The sequence below is a fragment of the Leuresthes tenuis genome, unplaced genomic scaffold, assembly GCF_036924035.1.
Source record: "Leuresthes tenuis unplaced genomic scaffold, fLeuTen1.0.hap1 SCAF_19, whole genome shotgun sequence".
NCBI lineage: Eukaryota > Metazoa > Chordata > Actinopteri > Atheriniformes > Atherinopsidae > Leuresthes > Leuresthes tenuis.
The window spans coordinates 9,073,204-9,088,322 of record NW_027325373.1 but is presented as its reverse complement, the minus strand read 5'-3'; the positions used below and the strand labels follow the sequence as shown (position 1 = coordinate 9,088,322).

The 15,119-nt window shown below is 38.6% G+C and overlaps 1 protein-coding gene across 1 annotated transcript in view; it reads right to left on the bottom strand.

The window, feature by feature from the left end:
- The window catches only part of LOC140277416 (transmembrane protein 132D-like), a 142,605-nt gene extending 141,905 nt beyond the window's left edge, over positions 1-700 (bottom strand). The window contains exon 1 of the mRNA XM_072372422.1: positions 429-700. The gene's annotated coding sequence lies outside the window, so the exon portion shown is untranslated. The remainder of the gene's footprint in view (positions 1-428) is intronic.
- Between the last annotated feature and the right edge of the window lie 14,419 nt (positions 701-15,119).

The following is a 15,119-nucleotide window of genomic DNA, read 5'->3' as shown; positions in this document are numbered from 1 at the left end:
ACAGACACGAATAGTGCACAATCAGTATCATCCGGAAAGACAGTAACACTCGATAGTTTTATTTATTCTTATTCCAAAAAACGCAAATCGCGAAAAGTGATGTCAACATTTCTCTTTTTTTTTTCTAAATATGTGGTTTAGCCCATAAACCGAATACATAGGATCAACTTCTCTTTTTTCTGATCTGATTCTTCACTGTTCGTTCTGAGTTAAGTGTTAATTTATAATGCCTCTGGGTGCGCGAAATTAAACCGTATTTTACCTGTCACACCGTAAGATGTTTAATGTTACAAGGGGATTTCTCAGCCTCTATAAGCAAGCTTTTGTCGACACGAGTCCAGAAAAAGCGACATAAAATGTAATTTGAAGAAAAATACGAACAAGTCTGAGAAAGTGATGCAGTGTTGGGTTGTTTCTGTGCCTCTTACCATTTCCCCTGCTGCACAGTTGTACGGCTCCGCGGTGTCCTGCCGATATTGGCATGTACGATTTCAAAACAAACCAGGCAGCAATATTCTCATCCAAGACGACAGCAATAAATACCCCAGTCAGTTTGTGTTCTCTCAAGAGTTCGCGTTTTCCTCTTCCCCCTTTTCTTTTTCATAAATTCTGGGACTTAACAACAACTCAAATCGTCCGTCTTTGGTTGTCACTTTAGAAATGCAACATCAAAGCTGCAGTCCTACAACTTTCCGCGAGAAAGAAGCGTGGCTCAGAAGAGAGGCGGCGAAGTAGCTCCTGCGCCTCTTCACCCTGTGGCAGTGGATCCTGGCGCAAACACTGAGGGGGAGTGGTGGGGCTGGGGAGAGGAGGGGCAGGGGCGCGCGCCCCAGGCTGATTTGACAAATTAGTGAAGGTTTGCGGGTGTCACATTGGCAACGGCTGTACCATCAAATCCATGCTCTTATCATGTTAAGATTGTGCTTTTGTCCCAACCCGTAAAAGAAACAGAAAGAAAGAGAGGAAAAAGTCGGCAAATTTGGAATGAGATAATCTCCAGACACCTCACGATGGGATGTGTTTCAATTACATTTTAGAGCTAGAGAGAAGAAAATGAGCAAAGGGTATGACTGATGAGACCCTGCACGTGGACAATGAATGCAGTTTCAACAGAAGACAATGTACACGCGCTGTATTTCCACACTATAGTGAATTAAAATGCAACGGTTTTTTACGCACGTGAAGTGTCCTGTTATGGGCAGGTGCATGATTACCAGGGTAGAAAATAAATAACAAAGGAGTATATAAGATTCAGAGACTTTCATTAAATGCCGTTGAACTCTGAGACAAAAGAGCAAACTTAAGTGTGTGATTTAATCACTCTTGTTATCTGGGCGGACCTCAAGCGAAGTCAATGAAGAAAGCAGTGGAGCCGTGCAACCTGTTGTGCCACAAATCCTTCAAGAGAACCAACAGTGCCCCCTGTGGGGCATCTCTGACTGCAAGCAGCTGCCCTCACTGAGCCTCAGGAGTCAAAATACTGCAGAAATGTGAATCCCTTTTCAGAACAGCAGCAAGCTGACCATGACGACCACACTTGAAGAGATGTGCGTAGTGGAGTGGAGGAAGCACTTACACCAAGATGGGATGAGAAAACATAGGAATTTTTGCAATCCTGCAACATAATCGCTTTTATGTTATTATGAATTTTGTTTTTTTTTATTCGATTACCATTCAACTATCAAATTGTGAGTTGGTTGTTTTCTGTCCTCTGCACCCCTGCTGCGTAAAATCTCACTGCCCAAGCTGCAAGTGCACAAGTTGACTATTCTTCAAGAGCAGAGTGAACAAGCCATTAAGAGACACACAAATCAGTGACACGTTGAAGAGCAGCCAGAGGAGCCACCCTGCAGCTGCAGCCTCTCTACGATAGTGCTGAACAGCGATTATAGGCCATCAGCGGAGCAATGGAAGGACCCTGTGGGCTCGGACGAGACACGCTCCCTATTCCATCCTCTGCTCTGCTTCCTGCTTCTCCAACAACGATCCAAGAAAGTAACATGTGAAAAAATAATCACACTCTAAATGGTCCTTTCAAGCGACAGCATGTAAGCAATGCTTCAACATAGCCCTTTCATGGCGTTGACATAACATCTGAATGTTGTATTCTATCGCAGCTGTTTACTGACTTCCATGATGATGTGTGGCTTCAGCTTCTTTCTGGATCTTGACAGTTCACGTTTTTTTGTTAAAGCTCAGTATCGGACCGTATGATGGATATTTTCTGCATGTTACTTATAATCTTTTCTAAGAGACTGTTAGTCATGCAACATATTACACAAGTACAATTTTCGAATTATGCAAAAATATTGCTTCACAGAGCTACAGAAGGTATTTGGCTAATGTGTAAATCAGCAGCAATTATAGCAGTGTCCCCAGTCAAAAACAGCACTTTTAATTTGTTTCTTACATCAGCCTTTCATTAGGCCTCTCATCTCCTCTTATCCTGCTCATATTTAGTTGCTCCCTCCATCCCTGCTTTACTTTTAGTTCTTTTCACAAACTTTCGCTCCTTTTTGTTAATGTCACTGTGATCTGACCTTTATAATCCTTTCATTTTGCTTAGAAAGCTGTTGATCACAAAGAGAGATTAAAAGTTTATTCCTGCCATTTCTCCCATATAAGTTCCTCCAAGGAGAGCATTTGCTACATTGCTCAAATACAAAAGGTAAAACCGTCTGTCTTGAGCAGCAGTGGAGGAGTACATAACTTCTGTTTTGTTTTTGTTTTTTGTCAATGATTTACTTTAATTTTCAATCCAGAAACAAGAAATATCAATGATCCTAATGAAATTGTTTTTTTTTTGTTTGTTTTTTTCATGAAAGCCAAGTTATGTTTCCACCCAACAACACATAGCATGGGATTTCAGTGAATTTCATAGTAGTAAAGCAGACTTCAAACTGATCATCTGCTGCTCATGTTCTGTCATGTTTTGTGTTTTTGATTTTTCTGTCATGATTATAGTTTTGTTTTCATGTTTTAGGTTTCTGTTTAGTTATTAGTTTAACCATAGTTTTCTCCTGTCATGTGTGTTAGTTTTTGCCATGTTTCCCCTCAATAACTCTTGGTCATCAGCATCACTCACTTCACCTGTGCTTTCCCCCTCAGCTGCACTCCATCACTAATCACCTCCAGGTTTCCCTTTGCACTTTTCCAGATCCTCACCTTCTTTCATGTTTGTCAGGGTGGTTAATGGTCAATGGTCATTCTCCTAGTTCAAGCTAAGTTTTGTTTTGTTAGCTTTCATGTTCAAAGTTGAGGTTTTTGTAATCCGCCTTTTGTTTTGTCGCTTTGTGTGTTGAATAAATCAAGTTTTACTTTAATTATATCTGCATCCGGGTCCTACCTCCATGCCAAGCCACACCACAGCCTTCCCAGCTTGTCATGTTCAAGCAAGGGAAACACTTTGTATATGTGCATTGCACACATCTTGAAGGAAAAATCTTAACTGGTGCCTTTCCCCTAGTGAGTCCCATGGGGTGTCATTTGGAGCATTTTGAATATTCAGTAACTGGTTCTCACAGCCGCGTTCTCCTTGGCATCTGCTCAGTTTGTGAAATGATAAGAGAGAATTTGTAGAATTCAGTGCTATAAAAAGAAATCTTGAATTCTTCACTTCCCATAATTCCTCAAGTACAGCAGATCGGGATGATCTGTGAAGAGCCACAGGCATGTCAAAGAGAAACTCTAGAAATTATTCTACACGCAAAACACCACAAGTGGCATCATCATACTGAAACGGAAGTTTAGATTTGAACTCTCCAAGTTCTTGCCATAGGTTTTCAAGAAAAACAAAAATGCTGAAAGCATTGTCTGAAATACATTTTTTAATGTATATCAAATGTGAATTATAAAAAGTGACCCATATACTAAACAATAGGCTAATTTTACCTGTGACTATTTCTTATCTTCATTTGTCTTTCAATATTGGACATTTCTGATATGTTGATTCCAAGGTTTTCCATTTGACATCCATTCAGCCAGTTTGTCTTGGGCGAGTTTTCTACTGATAGTTTTGTGCAGCATGGAAGGATATTTATCAGATTTTAACGACGTGGACGTCCTTACCAGAGTGAATGAGATTAGTTGGAGGCCTAGCTGCACTGTTAGGTTTTTACAACACAAGATGAAGAAACTTACAAGTCTTCATCGTATTGCAGTTCACACTGAACATGAGGAGTAGAGGAAAGAGAAAAGGAGTTAGTTGGTTTCTGTCACGATTTATGCTTTGATTCATGGCTTGTCTCGTCATTTCCTGTTTTATTTTGAAATATTAACCTCCCTCTCGTTTCAGGTACTTGCTCTTCCTCCTGTGTCAAGCGTCTGATTGTCCCTGATTCCCAAAGTGTTTCCACCTGTTCCCCATGGCTCCTCGTGTGCTCAAATGGTCTTCGTCTCCCTTGTCTTGTGCCATTGTGTTGTAAACTGTCTCGTTCCTCACTCTAGCGTCTGTTTGGAGATCCTCAACCTGTTTATTACAAATAAACACTCTTGACTTTGAATCGACCCTGCATCTGTGTCCCGTGTCCTGAGGCCTTGCCAGATTCATTCTATGTCTCCCTCTTACATAAAAACAGGCACACATGTTCATTTATGGTAATTACTACAGGTTGAACTGATTAGGGATTTAAAAGAATAAATTGTTTTACACCCTTCTCTCAGAAGGGGCTGCAGAAACAAAATAATATCATAATGTGCTGATGAATGAGAACTGGAAGAAAGATGCCTGGTGATCAACGTGTGTCATGAATAAAACATCAGATGATGCTGTGAAATAAATCTACACTCACCCCATTTTTCACCTTTTAGATATTCTTCAACACAAATAAAAGGCCCAAACAGGGCCAAGATAGTGTCAATGCAATTCATTGAGAAACAAAAACAGTTGGAGAAAAGCATTACTCAAGCAAACATGTTGTTAAGCATGCTGATTCATCTCATCAGGCCTTCCACTCCAAGTACAGTACATGCAGTTTATCTAAAAGTTTATGCTCAGTCAGGAAAATACTTGCAACTCTGCATAGCGGGGATGTTGATGCTGCTGGGCGCAATCATATTCCTGCCGAACCCATCCTTGGAAAAGGGGGCGATGGCAAACAATTAACCAGCACTTTGGTTATCTTACACTTCAAAACATTTTATATTACAACATTTTATAACAATATCCTTGAGGAATTGTTTTTTTTTTCATAAACACTTTGCTCACTGTCACTGTCCTGAGAGTTAAATAAGATCAGTTTCACCTGAGAAATATGAAACTACCACTGACACATGTTTGGATGGACACAGAAGATCAGCAAGTGAAACTCTGTACAACAGTTAGGAAATCTGTTTACCAGCACTGAAATGGACTGCTGTACTTTTACAGTGGATTTTGTAAAACAGTATCCTGCTTTATTTCACAATAACTGTGAATTACATTGAAATATTAATCTCTTACACAGAGAACAAGTTAATCAATGACAGCAGATTGCTGGACTGATTACAAACCCCAATGTTAGACCAGCAGAGCAAATATGAATGGATTAGAATCCCTTTTAAAATGTTGGTATAAGAACCATAGAGCAACATAATGACAAGAATATGCACATTTCAGCAGCTGCATGAATTTGTTGTTGAACAAAGACTACTGACACTAAAATGAAAGGGACATTATTTCTCTTTGCAAGTAAATAGTAATATACTGTGAAAGATAGCTGCATTACTGTCATGTAAAAATATACATTAACAAACTGTTAAAAAGAATTACATTAGATGCACCATAAAGTATCGCTGAAATCCCACAACATGGTTAAAAAAAAAAGAGAGAGTTGAGTTCCGAGTTGATCTGATTCTTAAAGATTTAAATCAACATTTGGTATCTTTGACTTTGTGTCAATTTACTCACATTTCCATCCATTGGAATATATTTCTATATCATCTATATTCCATCTATTCTTTCTGTCTTTAGATGCTTCAAACTGCATGTACTGGAGTACAGTAGTAGTAACAATGATGGAGAACGATGGAAACCAAAATTTAGATGACCTTCTATATGAGTTTGGAGAAGAATAAACCTCTTTTTTTTTTGGTTTGCTGTTTCAGCTGGTGAAAGCTCGACTGGGCAACTTCAGTAACCCGAGCAACGAAAAACAAATAAATTCTAAAAAAACTGCAATGCCGTGGTCTTGTTTTCACTCATAATTAGATCAAGCATAGCTAACAAGAGAAGACAATGCTCATGCTGCAGTTTCTGGGGTAACGCTGACTTTTTATTTTTCCATTTAGAATAATTTGGCAAGAGGATCATTTTTGGACATCCAGTTTTTATTTCTGCAAAACAGGCTGAATATGAGATTTATCATAGTACTAACACAGTGTGTATCATCCAGGTATGGAAAAGAGGGAATCGGCTGTGCATGATTTGAACCATTGTAAACAGTATATAAAAGGGGGCCTAAAATAGACCCTTGAGGGCCCCATGGAATCAAGGAGAAAAAGATGAGGAAACATCACACACCTTTTTTTTAATTCAAAGCCACATCACTGACACAAGGACAGCTAATTAAGACATAATGGTTGACTGTGTCAAAAGATGAGATAATTGCTAATTTACATGGAATACAAAAGATCTTTGATGACCTTGACTAAGACAACCAGAGTGCTCTGAGGGGAGCTAAAACAAGGCTGAAATTTTAAAAGACTTGACTGCTCTTGATAAAAGACATTATTTGAATGGGGTAATCTTTTTTTGTTTTACCCCCACTATCTGAGATAAAAAAAACGACAGCTCGAAGAAAGAGCTAAATTTACCCAAGAGAAGCATCTAAGAGAGTTTCTTTAAATGGAGGTAAAGGTTGTGATTGGAGGAGAACATAGCGGTGGAGTAGCTATTGATGGCTAAAATATGTGTCAACTGTCAATACAGCCTAGAACCAAAATGGGTGATGTAATCATGAGTGCAGGTGAATGATTTAATGAACCCACTGACACACTCAGTGGGTTCCAGAATTGACGGAGATTTCACTGAAATGGATAAATATTTAGGCGGCAACATCAAACTTTCTGAGTTCAAAACTAAAGCACTGCCAGTTCTACTAGATTAGATATCATAAATTGATCAATTTACATGATTTACTATTGTCAAAATGAGATTATCGGTGACAATCTGACTCAAATCATAAACATATTTTCCCCAAATTGGTCTCAAAAGCATTGATAGTAACTGAATCCTCATAGTGTTTTTTGTCTTACACATACAGAGACATGTAATTGTATTACCATCTGATTGTTGCTCTCACAAAAACAAAAAATATTCTGGCTGCATTAGACTCTGAGATCATTTGAAGTAAATATTTATTTTCCTCTCCTCCACTCTGATGAGAATATCTTGAGGATACATCAGCTGGTTCGCTCGCACAGCATGTGTTCGCTTTGAGGCAAAAATCGCTTAAGTATTGATTAGCAGCATTACATCCTTGCCACTTCTTCTGGGCAGACTTCGAGCAAGGCTGTTAGCTGATCTATATTGATTAACGAGGACAAATGTATGGAGGATATGTCGCTGCACCAAATGAATGGCTCTTTGGTTACCCTCTTCACATTTTCCTCATCAATTAGTAAAGCTTGTCAGTAAAATGGGTTTCTCATGAACGACACAGAAACCACACACACTGCAGCTGCATTTATTTACTCTCAATCTCTGAGGTGCATTTAAGGATAGCTTTGATTATCTGCCATGTTTTTCTGATTTAGCATATTCATCTGTCTAATATCACTCTATGGTTGTTCAAAGTCTTTATAAAAACATCAAGGTAACCATTAGACCAACATGACAATATGTAGGGAAGTACTTAGTTGATCTGGCAGCTTGTGGTAAATGTAGCGGATCCTCCTGGTCTGAGCTTCATTCTGGTTGACAGAAGGGATGAGAATGAGAATGACTGTGAGAGTTTACCATGAACGTGTTATACTATGTTTGCTGTCTGAAGGCTATAGTTTATGTCTATAGTTTGTGACTTTATTTCCATGCTTTTGCAGTTTGTAGTTTATACAGAAAGAGCTGTTCAGCCCCAACTGAGTAGTTAGATTCAGCTGTATGCAAGCAAAAACTTTACTCCAGTGGTGCAGCACTCTGATTCAGTGATGTTAGACTCACAATATGATCTAAATTATTAAGAGACAGTGTAATCACAAAATTTTAAAGAATAAGCATTTATTTTACGAAGTAATGTACATTATCCAATGTAGAAAAGCTCATGTTTCTCATAATTTCACCTCACCAGGCTTTATGTTTGCCAACTGAGCTGTGTTCTCTGGCTGATGTCAGGATTGGGTAATTAACATTTATCAGTCTACAAGAGAGACCTTTCTGCCATGAGGGGAGATTGATGTCTAACCTGCCATGGTCTTTACTTGCCCACTGCACCTCTCCCCAAGCCATTATCAACAACAGGCAGTCAGAAAGAGGGCTGAGCTCAAGGCCCGACTGTCATCAGCTGCCATTACATGCTATAAGGCAGTTAAGTCTGAGTGACTGGCCAGTTTGATATGGTGAGATCTATTTCCAGAGTTCATGGCCTTCGATACAGCCATTAGATCTAATGTGCACTGACAGTAAGGACACCTTTAAGAGATAATTATGACAATTATATGAATTGGCTGATCATCATCATTCTTGCATGAAAAAGTAAATACCTTATGACATAGTCTCCCTGCCATTGTTGTAGTTATCAAAAGAGCCACATTTTATGACTTAAGTTAAAAATGCCTTGATTTTGTTACTATACACCATACTGCATATCAACATGTTAACTGTAAAGATTGCGTGATTTGAAGTTGGTGCACTTGAAATCGTCTTTTTTCAGCAATAGTTAGTATTACTTTTTGTTCCTGTTGTCTCTTTTCTTCAACATACTTTCAGTCGATCAGCTTGAGCACTTGTGCATGGCCTGAAAGCTTGATCAATACCAGTTGTTTGCTATTTCTGGTTTACATACAGTTTTTCTCACTTCTTTACCCTTCAGTAGCTTCAACTCAGTTGTAGTATGGCAATGTATTTCTGTAGATCGGCTGTCAGTGGATCTGCCACTTTCATGACTTCAGTGACCCTCCAGACCTTTGTCTTGGGTCACTGTGAGTGTGATATGTCAGTAAATCCTAAGGATTGGCAATCAGAATTTTGATACTTCAGCACCCTTCTGCACAGCTTTGTTAAACAAGCCTTTGACATATTCTAATCGTGAGAAGACAATAAAAAAAACACAATATAAATGCATTCAACTAAACACAGAGTGACGACAAATTCCAAATTAATCATAATCTTGTCTTTGGACTCTGGTAAGAAACATCCAGAAGAAGACTACCACTGCTGTAATTAGCAGTTTTCATGCTTGTAAGACTGAAGTTAATGTGCATAGTTCTGATGTTGGCAAATGAGCATCAGACTCTTTGTAACATCGATCTGCACATGCTCAGCAGTGGAACTGAAAGTGGAACATGAAGAGATCATTAAGTCTAATATGTTGATGCAGAAGGATATATTTTATGTCTGAAATCAAACAGCATTGAAGGGAACCTTTCAATGTTGCTGTATTATTTTTAGGCCTGGAATTGAGAGAGATCAAAGAGAAATGTGATAATTAGTAACACTGCTTACACTGTTTCCCCTCAGGCACCACAAATTTGTGAGAAATTCACTTCTAAATAATAATAAATAACATAATAAACCCAACTACCGCATTGAAATAAAATGCGCAACTTTGCCTGAAGATTTAGAAAAAAGCTGTATGACTTAACCAGGCTAGCAAGGGTACTACTTTGGGGCACAAAGTACTAATCACCTCTGAATAATTTCGTATGCCAGCCAGTTTATGACATCTTCAGACTGATTTCATACACTTTGAGATGGAGACCTAACACTCACATAAAAGTACTTGATGAGTCATTGCCACAAAGTCATTCAGTCATAAAAATCTAAAAATATTCTACCTTTTATCAGAGAGAAAGAGATAATTATCAGTTTTTCATTAGCATGCACGGCAGTTTAGACACACTGATAATATGACTGCAGCCACAAGCGTTGGAAACTGTTTGGAATACATGCACAGAAGGGAATAATGCTGCTTATTTTCTGATCACACACCAAGCACAAATAGGAAAACATTGTTCTGGTATTGGAGAGACTTTTTCATGAGCCGGTAGGTATCCCCTTTCAGCCTTGTGACACAGAGAATAGCATTGTATTTGCCTCTTCAGCTTCTCTGTAATCTCGCTGTCTGCAGCACTGCCAGCCATCAGCTCCCAATTGCAGTCCTTGGCTAAGTGGGACAGACAGCATCAGATTGCCCTGCAGCCTATTTACCTCCAGTAATAAAGGTCTAAGTGATCGACTCAGAGTCATTTAGAAGGCTAACTGTAATGCACTTTGTTGGTAACATACAGTGCAAATTACAAATGCTCTTCCAAAAGTTTAATCAATTACTTATCTGCTCCAGTGGTCATTTGTAGGCATTATTGCTGTAATTACAAGGGTTACGTTGATTCATAAGGCAGCCATGATTAATATGCATGCATGCTTAAGGACTTTTATATCATAGTATATTATATCATATCTGGCATTAATCCAACAAACAACAGTTTTGTATAATGTCAGATTCAGATGTTATTAAGTCCAGCCTTTTGTTTTACTGGATTTGCAGCGTCAGAGCAACTTTACAACATGTAGAATTGTGTTTTATGCAAAACTCGAATATTCTTAGTGATGCCCTGACTGAGAAGACATGTTTACGCTAACCTGAGGCAAACTGTTACACAGAACCATCTAAAGAAGTCATTTTTGGAAAATGCAAAAGCACTAGGACTTAAAATAACTCTACAGCTGTTGATGAGATGAACCATTTGATTGGTTGCATCACCAGCTATCTTCAACCAATTTGATCAACAAAGCGTATGACACAGCAGGAAAAGCTCAGAAGATAAAAATCATCAATGTGCAATCCTAGGGTCTCTCAAAGCTGTAAGGCAATCAGAGCTAGTTATGCAGTTAGCATATTGATAGACAATGTCTCCCTTATTTGCAAGGAAAATAAGCAGATTAATGACGAATGTTTTTTTCTTTTTCTGTTTGTGAACAGTCACTTTTCATTGTCAACACGACAATGGGAAGGACAGTCACATTTATTTCGTCGTGCATTTTTATTTTGTTCTCATGATCCAGCTGCCTTGCAAGGTAAGCATCAATATGCGTCTTCTTTGCACTGGTTCAATCATGGCCAAATTCAACCAGTCTCAGAGCCACACCAGAGCCTTCATGTTCTCTTCAAACGTGTGTGCAAGTTCAGTGAAAGATAAAGGTAATAACCCAGTCTGTGAAGCTATGTAGTAGATGTTTTCTCCATGGTATTACAACATTTAAAGAAATGTCTATTTGGAGACATGCCTGCCTTGTTAGCTGTATCACCTACTGAGCATTCGACTTTATCGTACTAAAGCAGAGGAAGTGTCCCTCGAAGCCAACAGTAGAGAAGTTTACAGTCTGTTGCTGCTGCATGTTAAGTAACTGGACATTTCTGTCACATAAATACTGTTCAAATGTTACCAAAGAGTGTTGTTTGTAGTTAATGTAATTAGATCACAATCAGTGTCAAGGGTGCCCTAACATTTCTTTTGATTATGCACTTAGATGTTAATTGCAGCAGTCATTCTTGATGCATGATAATGGTCTCTAAAATCATTTATAGTCAAAAGGGCAGCAGTATCAACCTTTAAAATACAAAATGTGTCCTGAGCAAAACTCTCAAAAGGAGATGCTATTGGAGAAACTAGTGTTGCCATGTTTGTGCCAGTATGTCTTGACAGGCTGATACAATGCCTGCTGTCCACCACCCTAATCAGGACATCAAACCGTATCAGATGAAATGTCTAACAGTGGAAGCAATGGCCCGAGTGTTTACCCTCCAGTCTCACCGTGTGTCAAAGTGACATATGAAAGTACCTAAATCCTTTTGAATCCAAGGAGGCAGTGACTGCTATTCAAGGGAGAGTTGAAAAGGTGTTCAAATGCAGGGCCAGCATATTTGTAATGAGAGGACAACAGGGAGCAGCATAAAGAAAAGAAGAGCTCTATTGCACATTAAAGTCTGGAATGTTTTACAGGGGTAATAAAGCCCCTGGCTAATAACACCCGCCAAGAGTGCACTATCTGCCAGCCAATGACCATGTACAATCATTGAGGTTTACCTTCATAAACAGCATGGTGTATATCTAACGGATTTTTTTTCTGGCCTGAAGAAATAGAGGACAAACATGGATTTGGAATTGCAGGAACAGATTTTAAGTGTTTCACTCACGTCACCAGATATAAATATAAATTACTTGGAGACAGTCATGCTTGACCTACAAAGAATACTGGCCATTGCCTTCTGAGACCAGTTTTGTCACAGTTTGGAACAACAAGACACAAGAGGCACCTCAGTAATGCTTTTGATCTTACACATAAGGGGTTGAGTATAATTTAAGATCAGAAGAAAACACTCTTGCTCTTTGTTCCTAACCTGTGTTAATTTCAGCCAGGATAAACCATGAACAACTGGATCCAGAAAAACAAAAGAAAACCCACAGTCAGGAAGCACTGCCTGTTCATTAGGTAACAGGTTACCATGAAACTGCTCACCACATCATCAACATAAATGCAAGCCAGCCTATTGTTTAGTCAGCACAGTGGTGCCACAATCCCATAAGGGAGTAGTTTATGATTCATTTGACTCTGGAGGGCTCAGGGCAATTAAGAGCCTCATTCATTACAAGGAGCATCCTGCTGAATAGTAAATATAGGCTCTTGATGGAGGAAGATGAAACAGGTTTCCTGCATACGACTGACACAAACACAACAATGAGATTTAATCAGTTCATTCAGCATCCTATTATCTACACGGGTAATACTTTACCTTTTACTGCCTGCATTCAATTATTTACTTGTCTGCTAATATGGATTTATCTAATTTCATGCATAATTGAATATTCTCACATGCAATAACACATTCTTGATAAAAATGTTTAATTACAGTTGTACAAAGCTATGAGAATGGAGTCATTATTTCTTGTATATCAGCACCTGTGCATTTTCATTTTAACTGAAATAGTTCACTGAATTTTCTTTTAACTTTGATATGTCAGTCTTCCAGTAGAACTCAGCATACAGTAAATGAACTGAAGAAGTAGCTCTAAAGAAATTGCCTTGTTCTCAGGCGACCTAGCACTGTTTGCACTTTTAGAATTTGCATTTAAATATGTGCCCAGGTCACTCTAAGCCTCTACACCGACTGGTCTGCCAACTTTAAGAATGCTGGCTGAATTGCTCTGTTGCAATGTCATCTGTCCCGAGTTGGCTTTGACTTGCAAGTAATTTTCTGACTGCATATACCATAACAACTTGAGTTAACTGAGTTTAAGTACTATATTCATTGTTTCAAGTTTCAGATGTGTCTGGTTTGGCTCTGTTTGTTTTCTGGCTTTCTCTCGGTGACACCACCTCTTCATAAGGGCACAGTGTTCTGTCAGCAAGTTATTAAACTGCAAGAGATCGTTCCTTCACATTCTGTAAATCTGTTCCATTGTTTATAGTTGTAACTGAAAACTCGTGTTTTTAAAATTATGCAGCACCATGAATATTCAAATTCAAGGTTTGGCTCAATGATATTGTATAAAATGACATGCTGCACATTACAAATGTTTAACGGCAGAATTCAGATTTTCCCTTGCATCAATAAAGCTGCAAAGGAAAATGACAGAGTTGACAAATTAAAATGTGAGCATCTCCAGGCCCGTGTTTAATGTGTCACTTCTATGAAGCAGAAGAAATGAAAAGAATTTCATATAAAAACCTACAATGATGTTATAGAAAAGGCGGTTTATTCACTTTAGTTTAGGGTGACTGGCCAGAGGCTTTTTCCCATCTTGACGAAAATATGAAATGACATGTTGTAGTGCAAAAGCACTCCAGTATGGAAAAAAAATAGATAGGATTAGAGGGTTTCTCACATTCTATATTGAAACATGAAGCCCACAAATATATGCTTCATATTGTTTGGCATCAAATTCAATCACCCAAAGTTGAGGGAAGAGATCTCCTCTGGTTCAATTTGTCAATGCCTTTGGCTGGCTATCACAAAGCTTCTTTTCAGACTTTTGGTCTTGTCAGTGAAACGAGTAAAAACAGAACACATTTTGAAAACACTCGGCTCACAATTGCAGAGTTCAGCACAGAAGGGCAGCATCTGCAGGAAGGCAACGAGACAGAGTGAACAATTTCCCTCCAGCAACCATTAAGGCATTATAATGGGTATTGTAATGGGTTTAAGGCAGAAAAAGATATACAGAGGGGGCTGCACCTTCCACTTAGAGGAGCGTATATGATTAAATCATGTCATATGAAAAAGTTTGCGTAAAAGGTTGGTGAACAAACATGATGAGCACAGGGTGTAAATTGGAACTAGAATGAATCACAGTCAGAGCATTTCTGCAATGCTAAGCCATGTAAAAACAATCCCTATTTCATCAGCTCCTATTAACAGAAAATATTTGCAACAAAAGAATAAATGATTGTCAAAGAAACTGAATAAAGCTTAAAATGACAAGGAGCAGCTTCAGTAGATCACAAAGGAAGATGGGGTACAAATAGAGAGAAAGCATGAAGGTGTCAAAGACAATCTTTTTTTTTTTTTTACTATTATCATTAGTTTCTTACAGTTTGAGCTGTGTGGCATTCTGGTGGTGGTCACTGGGTCAGTACTGGTAATGAAGCAAATGTGGTCAGAGAGGCCAATTGTTTACTTGAAGTATTGGCTTTTACAATTAAAAATGCAGTGGGATTGAGATTAGAAGTTTGTGTAGGATGTCATTTGGAGTCCCTTTTCTTTAGTGTCTCTATTTGGGCAAACACAGCATCCTTAAAAAGGGAAATAGTAAAACTGAGCATAAAACAGAGACAATTTAGAGACCTAACATTCATGAGTGTTATCCAGTGTGTAAACATGACTGGATTCACCCTGCTTTTATTGATCTCTGCTGTTAGAATTATTGGTGGGGTCAGCAGAGAAAGAGAAAACAGTGTTTTACCGCATTCATGGGGCTGATTTCTC